General features: G+C 37.4%; 1 protein-coding gene across 1 annotated transcript in view; it reads left to right on the plus strand.

Moving 5' to 3' along the window:
• FBXL17 (F-box and leucine rich repeat protein 17) overlaps positions 1-16,225 on the plus strand; it is a 567,698-nt gene that overhangs the window by 51,918 nt on the left and 499,555 nt on the right. The gene's annotated exons all lie outside the window — the stretch shown is intronic.

Below are 16,225 nucleotides of genomic sequence, written 5' to 3' on the forward strand. Positions count from 1 at the left end.
GTGTTTTTTAGTACAAACAAAAACTTGTGTACAGACTTTGTGCAAATTACGAAGTTGTGCAGTCAACATCACTAATTCTAGAACATTTTCATTATCCCAAAAGGAAACCCTGTACTCATTAGCCGTCACTCTACGTCTCCTATCCCTTCCCCAAGCCCCTGGCAACTGCTAATCTACTTTCCGTCTCTGGGGATTTGCCTGTTCTATACATTACATATAAAATGGAATCATACAGTATATACTCGTGTCTGGCTTCTTTCACTCAGCATAATGTTTTCAAGGCTCATCCATGTTGTAGCATGTATCAGAAGTTCATTCCTTTTTATGGCTGAATAATATTCTGAACCATTTAATTTTGATTTGATCGGTTCATAGTGCAGGTTAAAAAAATGTCACCAGGGAAGCACTGGTAGAAGTTATTAGCGTTGAGAAATAATGTGATTAAAAATGTTGGTAGGCTGGTCCTGAAAGTGTGGCATGTTTGCAAAGAATACTTACTTTTTAATTGTATCTGAAAAATAGAGGTCTTTTTGTTGCCCCTTGGAGTTGGTTTATAAAATTTGATTAATATTTTTGTTCTCATATATGAACTTAAGTTTTGAAAGGTATCTTAAAAGTATCAATACTTTAAGATAATGCTATTTTTTAAAAAGATTCTAGTTAGAAATATTTAAATACTTTGAATTAAAAGTAAATGCTTTTATTACCACATAGAATTATATTTTGCCCTGAAATTATATAGTAAAAGTACTTCACATTCCTCTCTACATTTAATATATTTTTAATAATCACTTGTGAGGTAGTGTGATCTTGTGGAGAGAATAACGTCTTCAGGATCAGAGAGACTGAATTTTTGAATCCTACTTTTCACCCACTTGCATTGTAACCTAGAAAAGTTACTTAAGTTCTCTGAGTCTCATTTCCAATACTTGGGGCTTTTTTTTGCAAGTTGCAGTTTTGATGATTAAATGAGAGAGTGTTCTTAAAGTGTTTAGTACAAACTCTGAGCCATAGGAGACACTAGAAAACAGTTTTTATGTTATTACTATGGTATTTGTTATCGTTGGTTTCTGCTTTACCTTCAAGATAAATTAAAGGACAGTAATCCCAACTTAAAAATTTTCTTTTCTCACATCATGGCGGTATTTGTTGAGTAATATTTGTTTGCTTGTTGAATAAGCATAAACATTTTTCTTTGTGCATTAAAAAAAAGTTTAGCTGGTAGTTTCTTAAAGGAGTAAGCTATGTATGTTTTGAAGGTTCTAGTTATGTTCACATTAGTTTTCCCCCAATATTATATTACATTAAAAATGTTTTATATTAAATCCTAAGGGAAGTAGGTTTTCTGTTTATTCAGTAAGTATTTTGATTTCCTTGGAAATTTGAAGTAATTTTGCTAAATCTTAAAGTTCAGCTCAGTAAAATTATTTCAATTTAAACTTCTTAGGAATTTAGAATAATTTGAACTTTTTATCATGTTAATTATCAACAATTCAGTTTGATTTGTGTTTATGTTTGTGAAATAAGGAGAAGATATTTGAATTACATGCAAAGCTAATGTTTTAAGTAGTTTGGCTGTTTTCACTTTGAGAAATATTATTGTCATTTAACAACAAATATTTTAAACTAACAACTACTTGAGGGAGCTTACAGAGAACAGTATGTCTGACAGGATGCCCAAAGAAGTTGACCTGCGCTTTCACATATGTAGATTCATTTAATGATTTTGTTAGTTCTCTTATATTGAATCCTCTCAAAAACAGTATTAGAGCTTTATTTTATAGCCTAAAAATAATCACAACAGTGGGGTTTTTTTTTTTTTTTAAGTGTAAACTTTGTTGACTTAAAATATTATCAGATTGATTGTTTTTAATACGTTGGCATTGACTGAATGTGCATTTTTTCATGTTATATTTTGGCCTTTAGATGGCAGCATTGTCTTTGTATATTTCAGTGACATAGCTTTTGTGTCCTTGATATAACTATCTGAATGTAATGCTGCTACACAGTTTCTGCAGATGTCATGGTTCATTTTTTACTTTTGTCCTTTAGGCAATTTTAATGGGAAAGTTTCTTACAGTCATTTGAAGTATTAGCTGCATCTAGAATGTTACAAGATGAGCTTACCATTTTATACAAAGTTGAAAGATATGTGACCATTCTTATTTGTGGCATTGATTTAAGTAGGATAAACTTGAGAATAGAACAAAGATTCCTGTGTTTATCAGAGGGAGAAGTTTTATTTAGGTGGAAACTGAGGATATTCACTTGACGTATTAAAACTCAAATTTTGAGTTATGGTGAGACAAAAAATTGAGGACGTGTATGTGAAATCTTCCCGAAACAGAATGAGTTTCTGATTCAGTCATTTTTGAGTGATGTAAGTGGCATGCATCTACATGGATATATTTTCATTTGCTGTAAAGCTGTTGTGTAGACTCTAGAAATAGATCTGAGAAATACAGCTATAGTGAAGATCTAGCATACTGTGTGCCTGTGTCTCTATCTTAGTTATCTCATGCTGCTGTAATAGAAATACCATAAGTGGATGGCTTTAACAAACAAATTTATTCCCTCACAGTCTAGGAGGCTAGCAGTCCAAATTCAGGGTGCCAGCTCCAGGGGAAGTCTTTCTCTCTCTGTCGACTCTGGGGGAAGGTCCTTGTGGTCAGTCTTCCCCTGGGTCTAGCAGCTTCTCAGTGCGGGGACCCTGAGTCCAAAGGATATGCTCCACTGCTGATTCTTCTTGCTTGGTGGTAATGAGGTCCCTCTCCTCTCTACTTGCTTCTCTTTTTTATATCTTAGAAGAGACTGTTACAAGATAAAACCAAATCCTGTAGATTTTGTCCTGCCTCATTAATATAACTGCCTCTAATCCTGCCTCATTAATATCATAGAGGTTAGGATTTACAGCATATAGGGTAATTACATCGTATCACAAAATGGAGGACAACCACACAGTACTGGGAATCATGGTCTAGCCAAGTTGACATACATTTTTGGGGGACACAATTTAATCCATAACAGTCTCCCTTATCCTAGTGTTAGCTTTTATATCACTTATGTGCAGTACTTGCCACAGAGCTATTTTAAAGTTAAATTTAGTTTGGATTTTCAGTTATTGATTATCTAGAAACCTCAGAAAGTGTGTTCTCTTTGCTTCTTTTCTTACTCCAGATTTACTTGTCTATGTTTTGCATAGAAAGACTCTTTGGGCCCCTTCTTATTCAGTGGTAAAATGATGAGGTTAGATAGAGTCGATCATTTATTGTCTTAGTGTGATGTTTCAGATTACTGGGATTTTATGATTTATTTCAGAAATAACTTCTGTGCTAAATATTAGGGTCAGCATATTTAATATACATCTGTATGTGTTTTGTGTGTAATTGTTCTTTCTTTTACACTTTCTACTCTAGGGTTGGCTTGTGAACTAGTATAAATATCTGAATTATCAAGAAAATATTAATGGAATATGAATACATTTTAGGAACATGATAATATTTTCCTATTTAAAACTTCATTTCCTGAAAGTTAATTGTGACATTTTATTTTTCAACTTCCTGGTTAATTGATATTTTCCTAGTTTTATAATTCTGTGGCATTGCATAGAGTCCTTTGGCTGCTGCTGTAACAATATCATTTTTGTTTTTTATTATCCTTTTCAGTGCTCACATGGATGAGGTAGGATCTAATGTCATCTCTCCAGGCTTTCTTCTCCCAGACTAGAAGCATTTTAACAGGGGATTGAGGCAAACGCTATGCTGGAGTTGAACTCACCTGGGGTTAAACTCTGATCCTGCTGATTCTTACTCATGTAATTTTGAGTTAGTTAACCAGTTTTTGTGTTTTCATTTCCTTGTTTGCAGAAAGGATATAATACTACCTCAGATGTGTTCTTATGAGGATGAGTAAATGAGAGTAAGAGGTAAAGCACCAAATGTGTTTCCGGGCCCCAAACATTGGAAGTCTTCAATAACAGTTTTCTTCCTCTTCCCATTAAGACTTGTTTCATGTACTCTAGCAATTTGAAGTTCCATTGCCTGGTATCATTTACTGTGGTCTGACTTCACCCATTAGCCACCAACAGTTTAATTCTTTTCAGTTGCTTGCTGTGATTTGCGACTGTTGCAGCAGCTGGTGGATAGATTAGAGGCCATGATGATCATTAGATTGATAGCTTATCCTGCAGCTGGGGTATGTAAGTTAAACATTTATGCTAGAGCTGAATTCTCACTTTCTGTGCAGGAGACCCAGGTTTAATTCTTGGTCAGTGTACCTCATGTGCAGCCACCGCCCTTCTGTCAATGGAGGCTTGTGTGTTGCCACAATGCTGAACAGGTTTCAGCAGAGCTTCCGGACTAAGATAGACTAGGAAGAAAGGCCTGGTGATCTATTTCACAAAATCAGCCAGTGAAAACCGTGTGATTCACAGTGGTTAGATCTGCAACTGATGACAGTGGCTAAAACAATTTGACATTCTATGAAGGCTTGCGTTTTCTGACTCTTTTACTGTTCAACTTAAAGATAATATAGGCCGTCATCCCTCACCCCCATGCCCCAGCTATACTCCTGGCGTCTTGTTTCTCAGACATTTCTTGTGAAATGGGTTACCTTGTAATCCCAGATATAAATAATGCACATTTGTGAGGGTACTCACTACAGCTTCCAAAATCTCCCAGGGTAGATATTCTGCTTTATTGCCCTTTCCCCTTCTAATGCATGGGGTATTTGCTTACACCCAGAGTTGTAGTTTCTAGTTAACAGTGAGGCATGGATGTAGCATTTTAAGAACATGACCTAAAAATACTAAATTTATTTTTATTATTGTATACTGCGTTTCAGGATTTTACTGTCGTCATTGTTACTGATGTTGTTAGGTGCTGTTGAGTCGCTTCCGACTCATAGCGACCCCATGTATAACAGGATGATACACTGCCCAGTCCTGCACCATCCTCACAATCATTGTTATGCTTGAACCCATTCTTGCAGCCACTGAATCAATCCATTTCATTCTGGGTCTTCCTCGTTTTTGCTGACCCTCTACTTTACCAAGCATGATGTCCTTCTCCAGGGACTGATCATTAGTTGCTATTTTAAAATTTGAATAATTTTATTTAGTATTTATAATGTAAATAAATGTAAATGCTGTTGGTTTTAATAATTAATCCTCAAAACAACCATATGTTGTTAAGTGCTGTTGAGTTGGTTCCAACTCATAGCGACCCTATCTACAGCAGAATAAAGCACTGCCTGGTCCTGCACCATCCTCACAATCATTTTCATGCTTGAGCCCATCATTGCATCCACTTTGTCAGTCCATCTCATTGAGGGTCTTTCTCTTTTTTGCTGACCCTCTACTTTGCCAAGCATGATGTCCTTCTCAAGGGACTGATCCCTCCTGATAACGTGTCCAAAGTCTGTGAAACATAGTCTCGCCATCTTTGCTTCTGAGGAGCATTCTGGCTGTACTTCTTCTGAGACAGATTTGTTCATTCTTTTGGCAGTCTATGGTATATACAATATTCTTTGCCTGCGCTGTAATTCAACGGCATCAATTCTTCTTCGATCTTCCTTATTCATTGTCCAGCTTTCACATGCATATGAGACGACTGAAAACACCATGGCTTGGGTCAGGCGCACCTTAGTCTTCAAGGTAACATCTTTGCTTTTTAACACTTTAAAGAGGTCTTTTGCAGCAGATTTGCCCGATGCAATGCGTTGTTTGATTTCTTGACTGCTGCTTCCGTGGACATTGGTTGTGGATCCAAGTAAAATGAAATCCTCGACAAATTCAGTCTTTTCTCCCTTTATCAGGATGTGCTTACTGATCCAGTTGTGAGGATTCTTGTTTTCTTTATGTTGAGGTGTAATCCATACTGAAGGCTGTGGTCTTTGATCTTCATCAGTAACTGTTTAAGTCCTCTTTACTTTCAGCAAGCAAGGTTGTGTCAGCCGCATAATGCAGGCTGATGCCCCTTTCTTCTTCATATAGTCCAGCTTCTTGGATTATTTGCTCACCATACAGATTGAGTAAATATGGTGAAAGGATACAACCCTGACACACACACCTTTCCTGACTTTAAACCACACAGTATCCCTTTGTTCTGTTCGAACAACTACCTCTTGATCAATGTACAGGTTCTTCGTGGGCACAATTAAGTATTCTGGAATTCCCATTTTTTGCAATGTTTTAATAATTAATCCTCAAAACAACCATATTAAGGTAGCTGTTTTTCTTATATTTTACAAATGAAGAAATCGAAGCCTTGAGAGATTGCTGTTGTTGTTCTTTGGTGCCGTTAAGTGGGTTCTGACTGATAGCGACCCTGCGTACGACAGAATGAAACACTGGCTGGTTCTGCACCATCCTTACAGTCTTTGCTATGTTTGAGCTCATTGTTGTAGCCATTTTGTCAGTCCATCTCGTTGAGGGTCTTTCTCTTTTTTGCTGACCCTCTACTTTACCAAGTGTGATTTCCTTCTCCAGGGACTGATCCCTCCTGATAACATGTCCAAAGTATGTGAGATGAAGTCTTGCAATCCTTGCTTCTGAGGAGCATTCTTGCTGTACTTGTTCCAAGACAGATCTCTTTGTTCTTCTGGCAGTCCATGGTATATTCAATATTCTTCACCAACAACATGATTCAAAGGCATCATGATTGTGGCATCTGCATATCACAGGTTGTTAATGAGTTTTACTCCAGTCCTGATGTCATGTTCTTCTTCCTGTAGTTCAGCGTCTACGGTTATTTTCTCAGCATGCAGATTGAATAAGTATGGTGAAAGGATACAACCCTGATGCACACCTTTCCTAACATTAAACTCCACAGAATCCCCTTGTTCTGTTTGAACGACTGCCTCTTGATCTGTGTACAGGTTCCTCATGAGCACAATTAAGTGTTCTGGAATTCCCATTCCTTGCAATGTTATCCATAATTTGTTATGATCCACACAGTTGAATGCCTTTGCATAGTCAGTAAAACACAGGTAAACATCTCTGGTATTCTCTGCTTTCAGCCAAGATCTATCTAACATCAGCAATGATATCCCTTGTTCCATGTCCTCTTCTGAATCCGGCTTGAATTTCTGGCAGTTCCCTGTCAATTTACTGCTGACCTGCTTTTGAATGATCTTCAGTAAAATTTTTCTTGTATATGATATTAATGATATTGTTTGATACTTTCCACATTCTGTTGGATCACCTTTCTTTGGAATGGATTCAAAGATGGATCTCTTCCAGTTGGTTGTCCAGGTTGCTGTCTTCCAAAGTTCTTGGCATAAACAAGTGAGCATTTCCAGCGCTGTATCCATTTGTTGAAACCCTCAGTTGATATTCTTTCGATTCCTGGAGCCTTGTTTTTCGCCTATGCCTTCAGCGCATCTTGGACCTCTTCCTTCAGTACCATCACTTATTGATCATGTGCTACCTCCTGAGATGGTTGAACATTGACCAGTTCTTTTTGGTATAATGACTGTGTATTCCTTCCATCTGCTTTTGATGCTTCCTGCGTCGTTTAATATTTTCCTCATAGAATCCCTCAATATTACAACTTGAGACTTGAATTTTTTCTTCAGTTCTTTCAACTTGAGAAATGCCAAGCATATTCTTCCCTTTTGATTTTCTATCTTCAGGTCTTTGCACATTTCTTTATAATACTTTGTCTTCTCGAATTGTCCTTTGAAATCTTCTGTTCGGTTCTTTTACTTCATCATTTCTTCATTTCGCTTTAGCTACTCTGCATTCAAGAGTGCGTTTCAGAGTCTCTTCCGACACCCATTTTAGTCTTTTCTTTCTTTCTTGTCTTTTTAATGACCTCTTGGTTTCTTTATCTGTGATGTCCTTGATGTCATTTCACAACTCATCTGGTTTTCGGTCTTTAGTTTTCAGTGTGTCAAATCTATTCTTGAGATGCTCTCTAAATTTAGATAGGATATACTTAAGTTTGTACTTTGGTTTGTGTGGACTTGTTCTAATTTTCTTCAGTTTCAACTTGAGCTTGCATATGGTTAATTGATGGTCTGTTCCACAGTTGGCCCCTGGCCTTGTTTTGACTGATGATATTGAGCCTTTCCATCATCTGTTTCCACAGATGTAGTTGATTTGATTCCTGTGTATTCCATCTAGTGAGGTACATGTGTTTAGTGGCTGTTTATATTGTTGAAAAAAGGTATTTGCAATGAAGAAGTCGTTGGTCTTGCAAAATTCTATCATATGATCTGTGGTGTCATTTCTGTCATCAAGGCCATATTTTCCAACTACTGATCCTTTTTTGTTTTCTAGGTTTCTCTTACCAGTCAGCAGTGATTATCAATGCATCTTGATTGCATGTTTGATCAATTTCAGGCTGCGATAATTGGTAAAAATCTTCAATTTCTTCATCTTTGGCCTTAATGGTTGGTGTGTGAATAATAGTCATTTTAATTGGTCTTCCTTGTAGGTGTATGGATATTATCCTATCACTGACAGTATAGTACTTCAGGATAGATCTTGAAATATTCTTTTTGATGATGAATGCAACGCCATTCCTCTTCAGGTTGTCATTCCCCGCGTAGTAGACCATATGATTGTCTGATTCAGAATGGGCCATACCAGTCTGTTTCAGCTCACTAATGCCTAGGATATCGATGTTTATGCGTTCCATTTCATTTTTGATGACTTCTAATTTCCCTAGATTCATACATTGTACATTCCATGTTCTGATCATTAATACATGTTTGCAGGTATTTCTTCTCATTTTGAGTCATGCCACCTCAGCAAATGAAGGTCCGGAAAACTTGACTCCATCCACGTCATTAAGGTCGACTCTACTTTTGAGTAGGAAGCTCTTCCCCTAATGGTGGCCTATTCTGGAGAATGTTCCTTGTGTGTTGGAAAAGAATGTATACTTGGCTGCTGTTGAGTGGAGTGTTTGGTATATGTCTGTGAGATGAAGTTGGTTGATTGTAGCATTTAGCTCTTCCGTGTCTTTGTTGAACTTCTCTCTGGATGTTCTGTTCCTCACCGAAAGTGGTGTGTTGAAGTCTCCTACTACTATTGTGGAGTTGTCTGTCTCTCTTTTCAGTGCTGTTAGAGTTTGATTTATGTTTTTTGGAGCCCTGTCATTGGGTGCGTAAATATTTATTACAGTTGTGTCCTCCTGGTGTATTGGCCCTTTAATCATTATATAGTGTGCTTCCTTATCCTTTGTGGTGGATTTTACTTTAAAGTCTATTTTGTCAGAGATTAATATTGCCATTTCTGCTCTTTCTTGAGTATTGTTTGCTTGATATATTGTTTTTCATCCTTTGAGTTTCAGTTTGTTTGTATCTTTAAGTCTAAGGTGTGTCTCTTGTAGGCAGCATATACACAGATCGTGTTTTTTCATCCAATCTGCCACTCTGTGTATCTTTATTGGTGCATTTAGTCCCTTTACATTCAGCATAATTATTGATAGGTATGAGTTTAGTGCTGTTATTTTGATGTCTATTTTTTGTGTGTTGTTCACAGTTTCTATGTTCCACTTAATTTTCTGTGCTGAGTCATTTTTCTTTATGTATTTTCTTTTCATCTTTTTCATTGTTGTTGATTTTGTGTTTGCTGAGTCTTGATATTTTTCTAGTTTTTTATTTTGACTGGTAGGATTGTTAGTTTTCTTTATGGTTACCTTAATACTTACCCCTATTTTTCTAAGTTTATACCAGTCTTTTATTTCTTTATATTGCCTTGACTTCCTCTCCATCTGAAAAATCTCTGTCTGCATTGTTTCAGTCCCTCTTTTTTGTTTTACTGTTGTCATCTTTTACATACTGACATCTGTTTCCATATTTTCAGTGTTTTAGCTTAGATTTACTTTTGTGACTTCCTTATCTGGGTTGATATCCGGTTGCTCTGCCCTGTGTTCTAGTCTTGGGTTGTTATCTGGTGTTACTGATTTTCTAACCAGAGGACTCCGTTTGGTATTTCTTGTAATTTTGGCTTGGTTTTTGCAAATTCCCTAAACTTCCATTTATCTGGAGATGCCCTAATTTCGCCATTATATTTGAGAGACAGTTTTGCTGGATATATAATTCTTGGTTGGCAGTTGTTTTCCTTCAAGGCTTTATATATGTCATCCCATTGCCTTCTTGTCTGCAGAGTTTCTGCTGAGTAGTCTGAGTTTATTCTTATTGACTCTCCTTTATAGATGACTTCGTTTTTCCCTAGCTGCTCTTAAAATTCTCTCTTTATCTTTGGTTTTGACAAGTTTGTTTATAATATGTCTTGGTGACTTTCTTTTGGGATCTACCTTACATGTGGTTCGATGAGCATCTTGGATAGATATCTTGTCATCTTTCATGATATCAGGGAAGTTTTCTGTCAAGAAATCTTCAACAATTCTCTGTATTTTCTGTTATCCCCCTCGTTCTGGTACTCCAGTCACTCGTAGGTTATTCCTCTTGATAGAACCCCACATAATTCTTAGGGTTTCTTCATTTTTTTTTGAATCCTTTTATCTGATTTTTCCTCAAATAAGTTGGCGTCAAGTGCTTTATCTTCAATCTCACTAATTCTCTCTTCCATGCCTCAGTTCGGCTCTTGTGACTTTCTATTGAGTTGTCTAATTCTGAAATTTTATTGTTAGTCTTTTGGATTTCTGATTGCTGTCTCTCTATGGATTTTTGCAGCCTGTTTGTCATTATGCTCTTCTCTAATCTTTTTAGTTTCCTTTATTGCTTGTTCTGCGTTTTGATTAATTTCCTTTCTAATTTCTTGGAGAGTTCTGTATATTAATCTTTTGTATTCTGCCTCTGGTAATTCCAAGAAATTTTCCTCATCTGGAAGATTTCTAGATTCTTTATTTTGGGAGCTTGCTGAAGCCATCATGGATTGCCTCTTTATGTGATTTGATATTGACTGTTGTCTCTGAGCCATCAATAAGTTGTTATATTTATTTATTTCATGTCTGCTTACTGTGTCCTAGCTTCTTGTTTTATTTCGATATGCCCAAATAGGCTGCTTAGGTGAGCTAGTTTGATTATTGCCACCTTTGAAGCTCTAATGTCCTGTTGCTAGGTGGTTATATCTGTTACTACGTATGTGAGCTCAGGAGTCTGCCCACTCCTCCTGTATGGATTCAGCTCACGTGCCTAAGTAGATATCCACCAAGTGTGTGGTGTAGGCCCTCACTTACGGTCCTAGACAGGCATGGGTGATTTGTGTAGGCACAGGCATCTGGCTAAAGCAGGGGGACACACTCTGAGCAAGGCAGGGGGTTGACGGCCACCCCCAAGTGTCCAAGAGGAAGGCGTGTCCCTGTTCCCTAAAGCATGTAGGCAGGTGAGTTTTGCAACTGGGTTGTGAGCACCTGATGCTGTTGGCTGTAAGGACTGGGGGGCACCTTTTATTCATGGACCCCCATTGCAGGTGGCTAGGTGGCATGGGTAGAGCCACCAGTCCTCAGGCCCCTGATGTCAGTAGGTGAAGACCCTGCTTAATGGGCAGAGCAGTGTCAAATGTCAAGAACCTGCCACTTCACAGCTGAAACAGTTGAAGTTAGAGTTCTGGTATATATGGTGTTGTACTGCGGTAACGAGGGCTTATGCTGTTGAGGTGGGCCCACACAAGTTTATGCAGGGGGAAAGGCACTAAAAGTCCATGGATCCCCTACGCCTGTGTGTAGGCAAAGAATCTGTGCCTTCCCTGGGTTCCTGCCTTAGGGAAGCCAGCAGTTTATTTATTCCCCTGTTTGTTAATTTGTTCACTCTCTAAGGCAGGGAGAATGGCTCTGGGCATGTGACGGGTCCTACTTCCAGCCCAGGGGACTCGGCAATTGCTGAAGCCTGTCCGGGACCCAGTGCAGAGCAGGGAGCAAGGAGGTAAATGGGAGAGAGGTTTTTCCCAAAGGGGGGTGTTTTTAATCCTCGTGGTAAGCCGTATGCAAGTAGTTATCTTTCGCCAGTGAGAGCTGCTTCTCACTGGTTCTGGGTGGATGTGTAGACTCTCTGGCGCTGGGTCTCTCCCAGTGCAGAAAACACACCTCCTGAGCACTGCCGCTTGCCTGCCTCACCGCTCACCCACGAGCTGCTCAGGCCTGAAGGGCTCAGGCTCTCGCCAGGTCAGGTGTGACAACTCATTTCTGCTTCCGAACTGTCTCTCCCTCCCTCTGCCACTCAGTCTGGTTCCTCAACTCTGCCGTTGATGTTCAGGGCTTCCAGATTGCCATGTATAACTGAATCACTTGTTTTTTCGGGTCTTTGTTGTAAGAGGGTCCACCGGAAGTGTCTGACTACTCTGCCGTCTTGGCCTCGCCTCCTAAATGGAATGTTTAATAAGTGGTGATGTTACATTATGACTAGGTTCATAGTCCATGTGATGGGGGAGGTATTCAAGTTTGTTCTGGAAAGGAAGATAGGGACCGGATTATTAAGTTTCTTGAGTGCCTTGCTTAGGAATTTGGAAGTCTCTAGGTAATGGGGATTACAGCATGGGCTTTCAGCAAATGTGAACCGTGATCATATTTTTTTTTTAATTTTGAGAAATTAAAAAACTACAGGATACTGAAAAGAGTAATATAACATCCATATGCCAGTTAACCAGAAATTGACAATTATTAACATTTTTTTCAATTTGCTGCTTCTCCTTGAACTAAAAACACAAAATTTGAGTCCCTCTTATCTTGCATTCCTGGTATTATGCCACTGTCTCCTTTCAGAGGAAACTGCTATGATGATTTAAAAAGTTTTAAAAATTAAAAAGAAGTTTTACACATATAATGCATAAACATGAATAACATGTTATTGTTTAGCTTGTGATCACTAATTTATAACTAGTTTTTATCTGGTCTTACAAAGTATATATCATACCAGTCTACAGCTTGCTTTTTTTTTACTTTTAAGTTGTTTTCGAGATCTAGCCATAATGAAGATTGCTAGATACGTATGTAATATGTAACTTATTTTATCTTTAAAAAAATCACTATTACCAAGTATTGTCAATTTTGAGTTTTCCAAATTGTGAATGTCCCTTGATTCTTATTTTTGTAAATCAACTTTGGTAATTAATTCTTTTTAACTGTTAGTAGTGTTCATCATATGTATATATCTCCTATTTTCCATTCCCTGTTGAGGGACATTTTTATCACTTCCAGTGTTTTAACTACCATAGGCAATATTGCAATAAAATCCTCTCGGCAAATCTACTGTGCATATCTACAAGAGTTTTTCTAGGGTATATATCTAGAGGTGTAATTACAGGATACTAACATATGTACATTTTTAAAGTTTTATAAGATCTTGCCCTCCATTAGTAATTGAAATCAGATGGATCGTCAACTCTTTTGAAGGCAAGGAGTATCCATCTTTTTATCCTTTCTCCCCTAGTGTTGGCACATAATAGACACTCAGTAAGTGTTGGTTTAATGACAAATTGGTTACTGCTGAATTGCAAATGCTTTTAAAAATATGTTTCTTCAGGTATTTAGGGGATACACTTAAAAGAAGGTGAGTCTAAGTATATGAATGAAAGTTTGAAAAATACTTTCAAGATGCAGAGTCACTATTTTTCTAACTTTTCAAATAAATAAATAAATTTCTTTTATCTAGTTACCATATTAATGATGTCATTCTTTATGTATCAGATTTATCCAGCTAAAGTCATCAGTGTCCTCAAGGAGTATTTCCTGGGATAGTTATCTTTAACAGCATGCATTTCTGATCATCTAGAACATAATTTCTAGTCTTGTTAGAATTATGTTGACATGTGTATTTTCTTTATTATAGCAATATACTTAAACACTATTTCATCAATTTCTGCATGTACTTTTCAGTTACATCGATTACTTTCTTCAGATTGTGAACCATTCTCACCGTCTATTTCCAAATTATCCTACAACCATTAACATTCATTCAATGTATTCTAAGCTAAAACTCCCACTTTCCCCCTCCCTTCCACCCCTGGTTGCCATTAATTACTTATGGTTTCTATGTAGTTATGTATTTCATATAAGTGATATCATACAGTATTTGTCCTTTTGTGACTGACTTATTTCACTCAGCATAATGTCCTCTAAGTTTATCCATGTTGTGGCATGCATCAGGACTTCATTCCTCTTTATGGCTCAGTAATATTTCATTGCATATGTATGCCACATTTTGTTTATCCATTCATCAGTTGATGAACATTCAATTTTTCCCACTTTTTGGCTATTGTGAAGAGTGCGGCAATGAACACAGGTGTACGTAATTTGTGTTCACATCCCTGCTTTCAGGTCTTTTTGGTATGTGCCTAAGAGGTGGAATTGCTGAGTCATACAGTAGCTTTAAGGCGCCCTGGTGGTGCAGTGGTTACGTGTTTGGCTGCTGACTGAAAGTTGGTGGTTCAAACCTACAGTGGCTCTGTGGGAGAAAAGACCTGGGACTCTGCCCTTGTAAAGATTACAGTCTAGGAAACCCTATGGGGGCAGTTCTACTCTGTCCTACAGGGTTACTATGGGGCGAGATTGAGTTGACGGCATACAACAACATGGTAGCTCTATTTTCAGCTTTTTGAGGAACCACCAAACTGTTTTTCCACAACTGCTGTACCAACTTAAAATCCCACCAGCAATGGATAAGTGTTTCCTGTTTCTTTGCAACCATCCCAATTCCTAGTATTCTCCATCCTTTTGATCATTGCCATTCTATTGGGGGTGAAATGGTATCTCATTGTGATTTTGATTTGTATCTGCGTAATGACTAATGGAAGCTCTGGTGGCATAGTGGTTAATAACTTGGCTGCTAACCACAAAGTCAGCAGTTCGAATCCACCAGCCACTCCTTGGAAACCCTATAGGGCAGTTCTGCTCTGTCTTACAGGGTCACTATGAGTCGGAATCAACTTGACGGCAAGGGTTTGGTTTGGTAATGGCTAATGACTTTGAGTATCTTTTCGTGTGCTTGTTGGCCGTTGAAATATCCTCTTTGGTGAAATGTCTGTTCAAGTCTGTCCATTTTTTGATTGGATTGTTAGTTTTTTAATTGTTAAGTTGTAGACGTATTTTATAAATTTTGAGTATTAGACCTTTATTGGATATATGATTCCGCAAAATTTTCTCCTACTCTGTAGGCTGTCTTTTCACTTTTTTGATAAAGTCTTTTGAGGAACAGAAGTATTTAATTTTTATGAGGTCCCATTTATATATTTTGTTTTTTGCTGCTTGTGCTTTTGTTGTTATATCAGATAGTCCATCACAAAAACCTAGGTCCCATAGCTTCATCCTTATATTTTCTTCTATGAATTTTGTGGTTTCAATTTTCAGGTTAAGGTCCTTGACCCATTTTGAATTTAGTTTCTAGTGTATGGTGTAAGTTTTGTATTCTGGTTCATTCTTCTGCATAATTTTTCCTGCATCATTTACCGAAGAAAGTTTTCCTTCTCCATTGGATGGATTTAGCACCCTTGTCAAAAATTAGTTGATCATAGATGTATGGATTTATTTCTGGGCTCGCAATTCTATTCCATTGGTCTATGTGTCTACTATTATACTAGTGCTAGGCTATTATAATTACTGTAGCTTTATAGTATATTTGGAAGTCAAGAAGTCTGTGTCCTCCTACTCCTTCCATATAAATTTGAGGATTGGCTTTTCCATTTCTGTCAAGAAGACTGTTGAAATTTTGGTGGGTATTGCATTGAATTTATAGATTGCTTTGGGCAGGACTGACATCTTAATTATATTAAGCCTTCCAATTCACAACTGTGGAATGTTCTTCCATTTATTTAGGTACTCTTTGATTTCTTTTAGCAATGTTTTATAGTTTTCTGTATACAGGTCTTTTACCTTCCTGGTTAAATTTATTCCTAGGTGTTTTATTGTAAAATGTAATGTGTCCTTGATTTCATTTTCCTCCTGCCACATTACTGAGACTTATATATTCTTAATTGTGATAACATTGGTTTTATTTTGTTGAAGTATTATTTGAGATCCAGTTTAATTAAAAATAAAAGTCATTTGGCAGACAGAATAATTTCAGTCTGAAGAATACATTTTTACTCGTAAATTTTTTGCTAGATCTCACCCTCTCTCTGTTAAATCCATTGGTGTTTTTTTCGTATGGATAGCTTTTTTTTTTTTCTTTTTATCTTGGGGAACCTTGGTAAGAACATAAATGAATTAGAGTCTATCATTTGAAAGGCATACAAAACCATAAAGAGTGTGTGTGTGTGTATTTTATCTTCCTCTCTGCCACTGTGGTATTGAGGGCAGGCAGTGACTTGGATAATATTCGA

Source organism: Trichechus manatus, unplaced genomic scaffold (genome assembly GCF_000243295.1).
Source record: "Trichechus manatus latirostris isolate Lorelei unplaced genomic scaffold, TriManLat1.0 scaffold00047, whole genome shotgun sequence".
Lineage (NCBI taxonomy): Eukaryota > Metazoa > Chordata > Mammalia > Sirenia > Trichechidae > Trichechus > Trichechus manatus.